This window comes from Hypanus sabinus, unplaced genomic scaffold, assembly GCF_030144855.1.
Source record: "Hypanus sabinus isolate sHypSab1 unplaced genomic scaffold, sHypSab1.hap1 scaffold_705, whole genome shotgun sequence".
Taxonomy (NCBI): Eukaryota; Metazoa; Chordata; class Chondrichthyes; order Myliobatiformes; family Dasyatidae; genus Hypanus; species Hypanus sabinus.
This window is the reverse complement of record NW_026781557.1, coordinates 123,324-138,002: the sequence shown is the minus strand read 5'-3', so window position 1 is coordinate 138,002 and position 14,679 is coordinate 123,324. Positions and strand designations below refer to the sequence as shown.

Sequence of the window (14,679 nt, the reverse complement as noted above, 5' to 3'; positions counted from 1 at the left end):
GCTGTTATTTCATATCCACCGTCTACGTTTCTTACGACGAAGCAAAACAACATTGTTCAAGCTTTGATTCAAGACTGTTTGAAATAAATTCAAATGACGAAGCGGTATGACTGACACCACTGTATGATTCCACACAAACACACGAACGTCTTCTACACTGGGGGTGAGAGGCAGTGATTGAAGCTCTGTACTCTCTTCAGACACAAAGTGAAAATTCATCTGCACCTCCCCATCACACACACCCGGTGTCAGACACAGAGTGATTATTCCTCTACACCGCCCATCACACAGTCCCGGGGTCAGACACAGAGTGAATCTCCCTCCACACGGTCCCATCACACACTCCCAGGGACAGACACAGAGCGATTATTCCTCTACAAGGTCCCATCAAACACTCCCGGGGTCAGACACAGAGTGAATCTCCCTCCACACCGTCCAATCACACACTCCCGGGGTCAGACACAGAGTGAATCTCGCTCCACACCGCCCCATCCCATACTCCCTGGGTCAGTCACAGAGTGAATCTCCTTCCACACCGTCCCGTCACACACTCCCGGGATCAGACTCATAGTGAATCTCTTCGCATTCTGTCCCATCTCACGCACCCGGAGTGAATCTCCCTCCACACCGTCCCATTACACACTCCCGGGGACAGACACAATCTCAATCTCTTCGCACTCTGTCACATCTCACGCAGCCGGGTACATGCACTGAAAGATTCTCCTTCCAAGCATTTATAGACGATAATTCATTTCACAGAGTTTTATTTCCAACTCTATTCTCTACCGTTACCGGACATATTGGATCGGAAAATGTGAAGACAGGTGAGTTTTGGACTGGCGCAGGCGTGTGGTGTTGGAGTGGGCGAATGGGATCCATCTGGGGAATAACACGAGACTGTGCTGTTGGAATGGGACAATGGGATTAGTTTGGGGATTAATTCATGGCTCTGGGGGGGGGGGTGCAAGACAGGGTTGTAGGAATGTGTGTGCGCTATTTTTTTTTCTCTCTTATGTAATTGTTTAACCCTCTTTGACAGGAACGTGGAATCTAATATCCTGTATACTGTGAAAGATAGAAAACCCACCTGCACTCGGTGTAAAGCGTACGGATGGACTTACAACTGTAGTGATGGACACTATTTCATCTGTGAGAAGTCTGCTCCTTTGTCCCCGGATGTTCTTGAAAAGATGCTTGATCTCTGTCAAGATCCCATGGGTGCACTTTGAGTCAAGTGACGACCCCTCTTTCCACAACCCCCGCATCTCTCCCTAACTCTCACTCCCCTATCCTCTCCCAATCTCCCAACCTCTCTGCCCCATTCTCCTGGCTCACTCTCGTCCCCATTCTCTACCCCGCTCTCCTTCGCAACTCCTCTCTATACCCAACCTGCCCGCTGCTGATCTCCATCTCCCACTCTGTTTCCCCTTTCCTACCCCGTCCTTATCATAGTCCCGTCCTTTCCGCTCTCCCTTCTCTTTCCAGCCTATCTTTCCCTACTCACTGCACACCCACTCTCATCTGCATTCTGTGCCCTCTGTCTATTGATTACCCCAACCTTGCGGAAAATGTCTCTGCACATTCACCCTATCTGTGCCACTAGTGGATATATACGCCCCTGCCAGGCCATCTCTACCCTCCAAAGGAATAAAGTCACATCTTTCCTTACTTCTCTCCATAACTCAGTCTATCGAGTTCTCTAAACAACCTCGTATATCTCCTTCCGCACTCTTTTCCAGCTCAGTGGCATCTTTGCAACAGCAGTGGCACCAAAACGCAAGCACGAACGTCTTGTACAATTCCAACGTGTCCTGGTGAATCCAGTGCTCAGCGCCCTGAGTGATGACGGTCCGGGTGTCGAATCTCCTGTCTAACGGTGTCGCTTGTTGTCCACCATAATCACCGCCTGATTTATTATCTGAGACTGGTAAATAACCTGTAATTTGTTTATTTGCAGCATCATTATCATTAAAGTGCTAAAATATAAGATTAAAGTCAATCAAAAAGAAATTATAAATACTGCAAGAAGGTGAATATTAAGTCAGTGTTTATGTGTCGAGGAAGCGCTCGCAATTTGATGACGGAGGGGAAGCAAATCATTTAATTCGTTGAATATCGGTCATCAGGCTCCTGTATCCCCTCCCGGACGGTACAAGTGAGCACAGGGCAGTTCCCGGGTGGCGGGGGTCCACAATGATGGATGTGATCTTCTCGGTGTATCGCCACATGCAGATGTCCACTTTGGCTGGAAGGGTTGTGCTCGTAGTGGGTCCGTAACCCTCTGCAGCCACCGGCGACCCTGGGTGTTGCCGCCTCCACACGAGGCGGGCATGCGACACGCCAGAAAGCTCTCCACCGCTGCCATCCATTCCGTGACGGGAGAGCTACCGATGGCGGTGAAGGCAAGTGCCGAGTCCGGTCCAGAATGCACTCCGAATCAGGCACGAAATAAACAGGTCGTCAATGGTGAAATCCAAAGGTAAAGTCACAAAGAGCGGCGCAATAAATGGATCTCTTACGGTAGAGCACTGAGTGCTCAGCACGGGACTTTACCGATAGACATCCCATGGCGGAACATTGGTTCAGAATAGCTGGCAGTCTGAGTCTAAGAGGGAAAGTGACAGCGAGGAATGGGAGTGTTGAAATCTGAATGCCTGAGGCCGTTCAGTCGGGATACGACACCTCATTCCCGTCTGCCTGAATGTGTTGACCCAGTGTAGATCCTCAGAGATGCTGACTCCCAGATTCACAGGAACTTCCAATCAGAGGATAGTGGCGCAATTCAGCCAATTGGCTCATCGGGTCTGCTCCAGCATTTGATCTTGGCTGATCCACTTCAGTCTGAGTCCCAGTCAAAGTCTGACATAACGATGCCCAGTAAACTCTCCTCCACGGCCGCTGGAGGCAACGAATTCCACAGACTCACATCTCTCCGGCTCCCAATCTCCGTGTAAATGGACATCCCTCCATTCTGAGGTCGAGCTCGCTTGTTTTAGTATCGCCCCCGGCCCCACATTATGAAGCCTCCTCTCCACAGCCACTCTATCGAGATATCCAACATTTCACAGGTTTCCGTGAGGTCACCCCTCATTCTTCTGAATTCCATTGAGTACGGACCCGTAGCAAAAGCTCCTCCTCTGATAAGCGTTTCAATCCCGGAATCATTTCCGTTCACCCGCGTGGAACCCACTCCACACTCGTTCAGTGTCGGACATCGATATCTCCTCCCTGATGGTACAAGTGGGCACAGGGCAATTCCCGGGTAGCGGGGGTCATGAGTGATTTATGTGATCTCGAGCTGTGTCGGGTTACATCCTGGTGCTCCTCTATATCACGGTTTCTGATGAGTTCCAATCACTCTCTTCTCTGTCTACAGAACAGCGAACGTAGATCAGAGAGGAGAACAGACACTTCGGCTCAGAAATGTGATATATCAAGCAAACAAATCCCTACTTCTGACACCAACTCCGTCTCCCTCAGTTCCCTGCACACACAAGTGCCTGTTGAAGACCCCCTTAACCGCCTCTCTGAATCGCCCTCCACCACCAGCGCTGGCAGAACGTTACAATCACAATCCACTCTCTGTGACAACAGAAAGTTACCAAACTCATATCCCTTGAAATTACCCACTTTCATCTTGATACGATCCCTCTGCGATTAGACATTCCATCCTAGAGCTTAAAATATCTGCTGTCTGCTTTATCTGTGTCTCTCGTAATGATAAAAAAACAACTGTCAGATGTTCCCTCAGACCGCCCCGCTCCAGACAAAAGAAAATCTCTATTCGTGGCAACGCCACAGTGAAACCTTTGGTATGTCTCCAAAAAAATCCATACTCTTCCTGTAACGGGGCGACAGGAAATGAATTAGTGAACTCGGGAACGTCAGCCCCAGTTACAATCCCAATCTACTTTGTCCGTCTGTTACTCTGCACCACAATCTGGTACACTGTTGTCTTTCTCTCCTTCAAAACTTCCCACTGTTGACCGTATGGGCCAGTCCCTTCGACACTGAGGTTCAATAGCGCTTGAGCTCCAACGTACCAACTACCCCTTTGCCAGGAAACATCCGGTCCGAATCTGCACTTGCCAGATCATTCCTGACCCCAATAATGTTGGCCTTCCTCCAATTCAGAAACGGCACCGAAGGTCATACCTGTCCATTTCCATAATGAGCTTACATCTAATGGCATTACCATCACCAGATGCAAATTGGTCCCCGACACAAACTTATATCCCCGCCTGTTCCCATTCCGCACTAGAAAATAAATTGGTGCACTCACTCGTTAGGACTTTATACGTATTGATAAAGGAACTTTTCTTGAGAACATTTGACAAACTACCAAACTCGTCCTTTGACTATCTGGGGCTCACACCCAATACCTAAAAAATTGAAATCACACTTTATCACAACCTTATGTTTCTTGCAAGAGACTGCGAACTCCCTACATTTTTGTTCCTCTGAACCCACAGGACTGTTCGGTTATCGATAATGTAGCCCCATGACTGAGACCATACCTTTCTTATTTTTCAGTTCCGACTATAAAACCGCACTGAGACGAGACGGGGCACTGCCGTGATGTTATCACTGACTTGTAAAACCGACTCTTCGCTCTTGAAATATTCCCAGATTAGCACGACTGAAACAGCGGAAACGGGAATTTTGAGCAAACGGTACTGTCCCTGTTGCAGTCAAGTTTCACTAATATCTGCAGTGTCAGGCTTAGAGGCGTTAACCCCTGCACTGAGCGCATCTGCACTTCGAACAATACTTATTGAATTGAAACGTACGCAGCTCAGAACAGGAGTACCCGCAGGCTCCACTTATTGCTTCATTACTTTGCCTGTGTTCTTAACAACGTTTGTCCCAACAACCACTCAAATATCTGTAATGGCGTTCTTGTTTTCATCCCCTGCAAATCTGGTTTTTACCACCGCTTCCCATCTTTTGATGGCAAAACTGACCGCTGGGATATTAGTTTCAATCGAGTTCAGGTGTATATTGAGAGAGTTGCACATTGGAGAGGAAAGGAAAAAGCTGAGCAAGTTGGGTCGGGGAGGCTCGGCCTCCTGCAGGGGTCTGTGTTGCCCCCCAGTGTTCACTCGGCAGAATACAATCTCTGATGTGAAGAATAGTAGATTACCGTGGCCTTCAAAGTGACCAGGGACTTCAAGCTGCATAAATGTGTGTGTGTGTGTGTGTGCGTGTGTGTGTGTGTGTGCGTGTGTGTGTGTGTGTGTGTGTGTGTGTGTGTGTGTGTGTGTGTGTGTGTGTGTGTGTGTGTGTGTGTGTGTGTGTATACATAAATACTGCTTGAATCTATTTCACTGATATCCTACATATGCTTGCTATCTTTTTATTTTATACATATTATGTATGAATTGTGCCGTGCGGGACTGTTGGTGTTGTGTTTTGCAGCTTGGCCCTGGCTGTATTCATGGTCATTCCTGTGTGACGGAATTGCAATTAAACTTAAATGGAATTGAATTGAAATGATATGAAACCGTCTCGTCTGTAGATGTCGCACCTTCCGTGGAAGAGAGACCGGTGATACACATATCTGAAGACCTGGATCCAACCCTAGCGCTTTAGCCACTTCTTAAACTGAATGTTATTTCTATTTTTCCTCACCTGCGCATACATAAGTTTAAGTCTTCTTACCTCTATATATATATAATCTATACATATATATATACCCTGCAAATACCTATATATATATAGGTATTGCTGCTGCTTTGACTGCGATTATAAAGAAGGAAACGATAATTATACTGAAAACATATCAAACAAAAGCTTATTGCCTCTCTGATCCAAGACTTCCCTCCTTGAAGATTCAAAGAGATAAACCCTCTGACTTCAACTCAAATCCAATTATCCAATTTCCCACCACTCTTTCCCTCGTCCGTCTCAGCTCTCTCTCTCTCTCTCTCTCTCTCTCTCTCTCTCTCTCTCTCTCTCTCTCTCTCTCTCCCTCTCACACACACACACACATTCAAACACCGAGTGAGTATCTCTCCACACCGTCCCATCACATATTCACTGGGTGATGCTCCCCCCACACAATCCCATTACGCACGTCCGTTGTCAGACAAGTGCTGAAGCTCCCTACGTATTGTCCCATCATACACTACCGTGGTCTGTCACATATAGAAGCTCCCTCCACAACGTCACATCACACATTCCCAAGGTTAGACACTGAGTCATGCACCCTCCACACCATCCCATTACGCAATTCCGTTGTCAGACAAGTACTGAAGTTCCCTACAGACAGTCCCATCACACACTACCGTTGTCAGTCACAGACAGAAGCTCCCTCCACAAAGTCACATCACACATTCCCAAGGTCAGACACTGTCATGCTCCCTCCACACCATCCCTTACGCACTTCCGTTGTCAGACAAGGACTGAAGATCCCTCCATACTGTCGCATAACTCACTACCGTGGTCAGTTACAGAGAGAATCTCCCTCCACAACGTCACATCACACATTCCCAAGGTCAGACTCAGAATGAAGCTCCCTCCACACCTTCCTTCTCTGTGACAACAAAAACTTGCCAAACTTATCTCCTTTGAACGTCCCGACTCTCACCTTAATGCAGGTACTCTGGGATTAGACATTTACACCCTAGGGTTAAAAGATACAAGTTATCTGGTCTACTTGTGTCTCGTATTGTTATAAACCTCAAAGAGAAACTTAACTCGTGGTTAAACCTATCCTTTTCCATAATTACCCTGTATCTGATGGAATTACCCTCACGAGATGCAAAGTGTTCGCCGACACAAACTTTTGTCCCCTGGCGTGTCCTATTCGATAGGATGAGATCAGGTATGGCACTCTCTCATTGGGACATTAATCTACTAATAAAAGAACCTTTTCTAACTGAATAAGAAAACTATCCCAGTGGTCCTTTCACAGTGTGAGGCTCACAGTCAGTACCAGGAGTGTTAAAATCACCCGGTGTCACAACCTGATGTCTCTTACAACAGACTCCGAACTCTCCACAGGTTTGTTCCTCTAAATCCCCAGACTGTTCGGTGGTCGATAATATAGCCCCCTGAACGAGTTCATACCTTTATTATTCCTCAGCTCCAGCTTGAAAGACTAGCCTCAGCCTAAATTATCTATACATTACTACGACTAAGGCAGCGGTAAACAGGAAGGCTGAGCTGACAGATCTCCTCTCCTGCAAACAAGACTTACTAATGGCTAAAACATGTTTCCAGTCGTTGTCACCTACCCTGAGCCCATCTGCCTTTCGTACAATACTTCCTGCATTGAATCGTGCGCTCCTCAGAATACGTGTCCCAGCAGGCTCACCCTTTGCGTCCTGAGTTTGTTCAGCTGTTACCAACATTTGTCCCATCCGACTCCACTATCTGTTATGCCAATTTGGTTTTCATCCCCTGCAACTCTACACCGACCCCTATTTTAATGACAAACCTTTCCGCTGGGATGTTAGACTCACCACAGTTCAGGTAGAAACTGAGAGAGTGCAAATGATAGATCTGCACAACATGGGGGTGGTGCGTCGTGGCCTCCGGAACTTAGCCTGTGCTGCCCCCCAGTGTTGGTTCGGCAGAAGACAAGCACTGTTGTGGTAGATTGTAGATTACGGAGGCATTCAAATTGCGTCGGGCCTCAAGCTGCCAATGTATAAGCGCGTGTGTGTGCGCGCCTGTGTAAATATTGCGTGAATGCATTTATCTGATATCCTACTTGTGCTTTCTATTTTTCTATTTGGTTCTATGTTATTTGTGCTTTGTGCCGTGTGTGACTCTTGGTATTGCGCTTTGCTGCTTGCTCCTGACTGGCATTTATGTATGAGTTCACACCTTCCATATAAGAGAACCCCGTGATCGACATATCCTAAGCCCGCGTTCCGACCCCAGCTATTTAGCCATGTGGTAAACGCAATGTTCGTTCTATTTCTGGCTACAGCTGCACATATATAACTTTGCAGAAACGCCCAGCTCCTCCTACCAATATTACTGGTACCCATAATGACCACTTTCCATCGAGGAATCTCGTTCTCGTTCACAGAACCTCTTTTCTGTTCCCATAACAAAGAAGTCCCGATCGCTACAGCTCGTCCCATTTCCACCTTCCCACCCCTTATACCCTGCTCAGTGACATAACCGTACACAGTGCCAGAGACACCAATCCCCAGAACTCCGGCGTTCTAATAACATGGAATTGTGTGTCGGATTCAGAGATTGATCGTGTGTTTGTGTTCAGATGACGTTCAGGAAAGAGGAGAGAATTGGAAGAGGAGCAGGATGATATTGATGGGAGCAGGGACATGGTCGTGAGAGAGCTCACGGGGAATAAGTTGTGCCGAACCGAACGAGCAACCTGTCCGTACAGAGCAGTGAAGAGCCACAGAACCATGAGATCGATATCTGGTGGAGGGGGTCCCCCTTCTTCCCCAAAATTCCATATCTGTGTTGAGGAGGGAGAGTGTTGATGGAAACGTGGAGGGCTGTAGGGGATAGAGTCGGTCAGGGAGACGGACAAAATGAGTTGGGGAAGGAAGAGATAACGTAGACGACGAGGGCTGCAGGAAATAGATCGGTGAGGGAGCCGGGTTGTGCAAAACAAAATGCTGGTAACGGAAGCGGGACAGAGTGTTGATGATGTCCTGTCTGACGGTGACGAGGTTGGTCGCCGGGGAAGGAGGATTGACGACGAAGTGTGTTGTGGGGGACGAAGCGGCTGATGGAATCAGGGAATGGTATAGTGACTGCTGGTGCTGACAGAGACGGGCGGTGTGGAAGAGCAAGGGGGTTCAGGGAGCCTTGCAAGTGTGAAGGGAAAGGATAGGTTGACTGGACCGGGGAGTGTGCATAGGAGGGAGTGATTGACAGAGAAGGTGGAGGGGGAGAATTTGGGATGAAGGAGTGACTGACATGGGTAGCGGTCCAGAGGAGGGAGCGAGTCACGCATACGGGAAGGATTTTAATGGAGGGATAGCGTGACGTAGAACGATTAGGGTGTCGGGGCGGTTGGACATGACGGACACGTGGAGGGGTGCAGTTGAGAAAGTACAGGAGTTGTGAAGTTAAGTTGCAGTTGAACAAGTCGTTGGAGATGGGCACATTGGTCGGCTCTGCTTATCCCCTTCTCTTCTGTGTCATCTGTCACGAAAGTCGTTGTAAGAATCATCCTTCAGGTGGATGAACACTCGCAAGTCATCGGGTTCCTATGGTGTACATGGTAGGGCACTGAACACCTCTCCCGTTCAACAGGCTGGATTGTTCAAGGCGTCGGTGGCGAGGAAGGCAAATACAAGGTTAGCATTCATTTTCAAAGCCAGGATTTTATTTTAAGACATTGGTGAGGACTTCGCTGGAGTGTTTTAAGCAGTTGTTGGCCTCTTGAGTAATTCAGCCAGATGTGATTACATTAGAGATTGTTGAAAGAAAGTTCACGGACTTCCGGTAAGATGACGATTATTTCGTCACCAAGCTTTGGCTCCGTTTCCTTTCTTACCTCCGCACTTTTTACCTCTTTTTTTTCCCACTCCATTTTTTTTGTTTGTTTTTGTTTAGTTTCTTTTAACTTTCAAATTTGAAAACGTTCCTTTGTGGAGTCTCGCTTTAGGTACAAGAATTGGACAGTAGATGGCGCCCTAGCGCAATGAGTGAGCAAACGGATGAATCGCAAAAATGCTTTTTTAAGAGCGGCTCCAGCAATTGGAGAATCATTCTGCTCTGTGCCTCTGCATCCTGCTTCTTCAGGGCGACTAAGCCAGTTGGAACTGTCCCAAAAGAGGCACTGAAAAGAACGACAAACAGGTGCTGGCTGGGGATTAGGGGGTTGGAGGTGGCTCAGAAGAAATAGATACACAGTAATATGCTCTTCATCTTGTTGCTGATACTTCTTGCTTATTGACTTGTTTTTACTATTGTTATTGATTTCCATAGTTGATCTTTTGAATATTGTTGCTTTGTTTGCTTTTGTACGTCTTTATTTTTGCTGCGGTCTTTCATTCAGTCTGCAGCGTTTCGTCGATTAAACATTCATGCCCACAGTAAACGGAATCTGCTGTTAGGCCATGAGGTAAGGAATTGCAGAAAATACCACTGAAGCACAGGGAAAATGGCATCACATGATAATCCCATTTACAGTAACAAAGTTGATATACCACCATCTCCGATCCTCTGCCCGTTCCTACGACAGGCTGCAGCCGGTAGAAAACGTCCCTCTCTGAAGTTGTCCGCCTCTCTGGTATTTGACATATTCAGCTTCGCTGAGGTCTGAGTATACGGTGCCTGTAGAAAGTGCGAAAGCCGCTTGGAAGTTGTACAGTTTGTCAACGCTGAATCACAGTGGATTTAACATGACTTTTATGATACTGATCAACTGATAAAAATGACACGTCGTGCAAAGAGAAAACAGATCTGAATGACTAACACAAAATCATTGATTGCATCGGCAATCGCCTCCTATAATATGAAACACCAAATCGTCTCTGAAGCAACCAATTTGTTTCAGAAGTCACGTGATTGAAGAACTGAACTTTGCCACACGGTGCGAGCAGACTCACCTGCAGCTTAATGTGAAAAAGACTAAGGAGCTGGTGGTGAACCTGAGGAGGACAAAGGCACCGGTGACCCTTGTTTCCATACAAGCGGTCAGTGTGGACATGGTGGAGGATGGCAAATACCTGGGGATAAGAATCGACGGTAAACTGGACTGGTCAAAGAACACTGAAGCTGTCTACATGAATGGTCAGAGCCGTCCCTACTTGCTGAGGAGACTGAGGTCCTTTAACGTCTGCCGGACGATTCTGAAGATGTTCTACGAGACTGTGGTGGCCAGCGCTATCATGTTTGCTGTTGTGTGCTGGGGCAGCAGTCTGAGGGTAGCAGACAGCAACAGAATCAACAAACTCATTCGTAAGACCAAAGATGCTGTGGGGATGGAACTGGACTTCCTGACGTTGGTGTCTGAGAAGAGAAAGCTGTCCAAGTCGCATGCCATCTTGGACAATGTCTCCCATCCACTCCATAATGTACTGGTTAGGCACAGGAGTCCGTTCAGCCAGGGACTCATTCCACCAAGAATGTGCGGGGGTAATAACACAATGCTTTATTTCAATATTTTACAAGGAAACAGATTTTGGATAATCAGGACTTAGTATTTAGTGCATAAATACGTTAAAACATTTTGAAGTCAAGGAACAGCAGTGCTGGGCCTCCAAAATAAGTTGGCTAGGTCCACGGAAACTCATGGAATTCATCCCATGGTTATTGAAAGAGGGAGGAAGGAATATTTCTGGGGTTTTGATTGGCTTACTCATGTCCCCTCCAGCCATAGGTGACGTCCCTGAGGAATGGCCAGTGACAATGTTTTATCTCGTTTGTAAAAAGGGAAACGGTAAAAATTCCATAAATTATGGATAGGTAAGACTCATTTCAGTTCTATCGACATAGGAGGCAAACATCCGTATGTACAGGATTTACGAGAGTTGAAAAAAACAGCCAGATTAGGAAGAGCCAGCTTGGCTCTGTACGGGGCAGACCTTGTCTTCCAATTTGAATGAATATTTCAACATGGTGACGAAAGGGATTGATGAGGGTAGCACAGTGGATGCAGTCTGCATGGTTTCAGGCAGGTGTTTGACATACTCCCTCAAGAGTGGCTAATACAGAATCTGAAGAGGCACTGTGCCACCACAGTATGAAGTGCACCCACTGCTCTCCGTGTAAAGGGCTTGCGCTTTAGAGTTCATTTCTAATCATTTGACGATCCTACGTTACTCTGCGTATGTCTCAAAGTAATATTTTTGTGTCGTCTGTCAGATCATCTGTCAACTTTTTTGCATACATCCGAGTTATTTATGTACATCAGAAATCCCGGAAGAGCTCACTTTCGAACATTACCTGTCGACCTATATTTCTCCGTTGTGATTAAAATGCGATTCATGCGGGTGCTAATCGGGGCCGTCCACAGCCGTAATGGATCTACACATGACACTGAGGAAATGGGATAGTTTGCGGCGGATTGGGAGAAGTGTCACCGAGGATTAATGCGGTCCTGACAACGCCGAGTTAACTTTGCCATGAGTTTTAAGGCCGATTTCACCGTCTCCTTTAGCTGCACCCTGAACCTGGCCTGGACCGCGGCGTAAAGGGCCGTGTTGGTGCAGCAGCTCAGCAGTTGCAGCATGTAGCCCAGCTCCCACAGAGAATTCGGGGGGATCACGTCAATGAAAAACTGCAGGCTATCCCATACGGAATACACCGTCACCGGAGCCCACAGCAGGATGAAATTCCCCGACATCACCAGCAGTAACAGGAGGGATTGCCTGCGGTTTTTCATCTCCGGGTCGGCGGGCGTCTCGCCATCGTGCGAACCACGGAGCCTTCTCCGTGCTCGGCTGGCCACTAAGACGTGCCTGATTGTTAAACTGTTGAGCAGCAGAATAAGGACAAAGGGGAATATTGTGGTGAGGAGAAAATGAATCAGTGTGAATTTTGCCCTCTGAGATGGGTAAAATCGAAATGAGCGCATACAGAGCACGGACGACATAATCATCGAATATGTCCCATCAAGCAAAAAGTACCAGAAAATGTTTTTTCCACAGCTGAGCAGAGTCACAGTCCCCAAAACCAGAGCCGCCCCTCTCCCGGTGCAGTATTTTCGTTTCAGCTTCTGAAAACAAATGGCGATAGATCGATCAAAGGTGAAAGTGACGGTGAACCAGACAGAACAGTCCGTGGCGGCGTAGAGCAGGACGGCGTGTATATTACACACAGAAACACGACGTGACCATAAATGTAAGTCTACTATTATGTAAGTCATTGGAATCTTGCTCAGTATCAGATCGAAGAGAACGACGAGCTGATCGGCGGCGACCATGGCAACCAGGTACATTGTGACGCCTTTGGAGAGTCCGCACTTTCCCCGCGACAGGATGACGATTGTCACCGTGTTCACTGAGTGGAGAAAAATAAGGAAGATTAACGCAAACTTGGATGGAAACATTCTCTGAAAACAATAATTTTAATCAAGAGCACATCCGAGAGCAGAGATGAATATCGAATTAATGTATCTGCTAAGGAGATTATCGGGAGCCATTACTAAATATGTAATGATTATAATGCGCCTTCTGAAGTTCAGGAGAATGAAAGGAATCTCATCGTAACCTGTCGAATATTGAGAAGCCCAGATGTCGTTGACGTGGAGAGGCAGCTTCTGTAGTGGGGGAGTCTGCAGATTCGTCGAGCTGTCAAAGGATACTGGGAGAGGGCGCCAGAAAGTGGTTGAGAGGGATAATAAACACTCTGTGATTAAATGGCGGAGAGGGCTCGGTGCCCGAATGGCTGAATTCAGCTGCCTTGCCCTATGGTCTCAGCAGGAATCTCAATGGATGGCTGGAACATATTCAGATATTTGGCGTCAGAAGAAGGAGCTGAGACCGGGAAGTGTTAAGAGAATAATTGAACTGATTAATATACCATGTATCACGGTGACAGAAATTCAACTCCCCTCAACTGGAAACACGGCAGAAGTTGAGAATATAGCAACATTAGTAAAAGAAGCAGGAGTGGTCAGTCTGATCAGACTGGCAAGATCTGGCAATGAAGATGATCATGCCTGATCCAGAATATTCGAAACATAGAAAACCGGCGGCACAATACAATTGTGCCGAAAATTTACCCCCTCTAGAAATTACTAGGCTTACAATTAGGCCTCTATTTTTCTATGCTCCATGCACCAATCCAATAGAGTCTTAAAATCTTATCCTCCTCCACCGCCGCTGATGGCAGCTCATTCCACCCACTCACCAGTCTCTGCGTTAAAAGAACCTTACCCCAACATCTCCTCTGTACCTACTCCCCAGCAGCTTAAACCTGTGTCCACTTGTGACAACTATTTCAGCCCTTGGATATACAGCATAAAAAGTAGTGGTTCCAGCACCGACCCCTGCGGAACACGTCTAGTCACTGGCAGCCAATCAGACACGCATCCTTTTATTCCCACACGCTGCCTCCTACCAATTAGCCAATGCTCTAACCACAGAAGCATAGAAAACCTACAGCACAATACAGGCCCTTCGGCCCACAAAGTTGTGCCAAACATGTCCCTACCTTAGAAATTACTAGGCTTACCTATAGCCCTCTATTTCACTAAGCTCCATGTACCTATCCAAAAGTCTCTTAAAGGACCCTATCGTTTCCGCCTCCACTGCCGTTGCCGGCAGCCCATTCCACGCACTCACCACTCTGAGTAAATACTTACCCCTGACATCCCCTCTGTTCTTCCATTTGCCCTTAACAAGTGGATGACCTCGCATTTACCAACTTTACACTACATCAGCCAGACGACGGTACATTCGCTGAACATATTAATATCCCTCTGCTTGCTGTCAGTCTCCTCCGCAATCTCTGTGTCGGCGATAGATCGTGACAGTGATGATGCCGGCGTGACCTCATGCTTTTAACTGGTGAGACGTTGGAGCTACATATTTATTCATTTATTTTCGTTAATACTACATTCTGCCATCACCTGTGACCTAGCAAAATGAACGCCATCACGCCTGTGTCGAACTCCATCTCTGTAGGCCTCCGTTAGTCTGGATAGACCATGGGTAGTTCCCAGGGCGCAAGCCTGGACAAGGGTTTATTTTTTTATGGAAGACCAGCAGTTACCCAAGCTGTAGGTCACCCCTC

The 14,679-nt window shown here is 47.2% G+C and overlaps 1 long non-coding RNA gene across 1 annotated transcript; it reads left to right on the top strand.

Moving 5' to 3' along the window:
- LOC132389918 (uncharacterized) lies at window positions 1-5,424 on the top strand. Its single transcript, XR_009510726.1, has 3 exons — window positions 1-824; window positions 1,040-1,927; window positions 4,534-5,424. It is a non-coding gene; the product is annotated as an uncharacterized LOC132389918 (long non-coding RNA).
- Window positions 5,425-14,679: the final 9,255 nt, after the last annotated feature.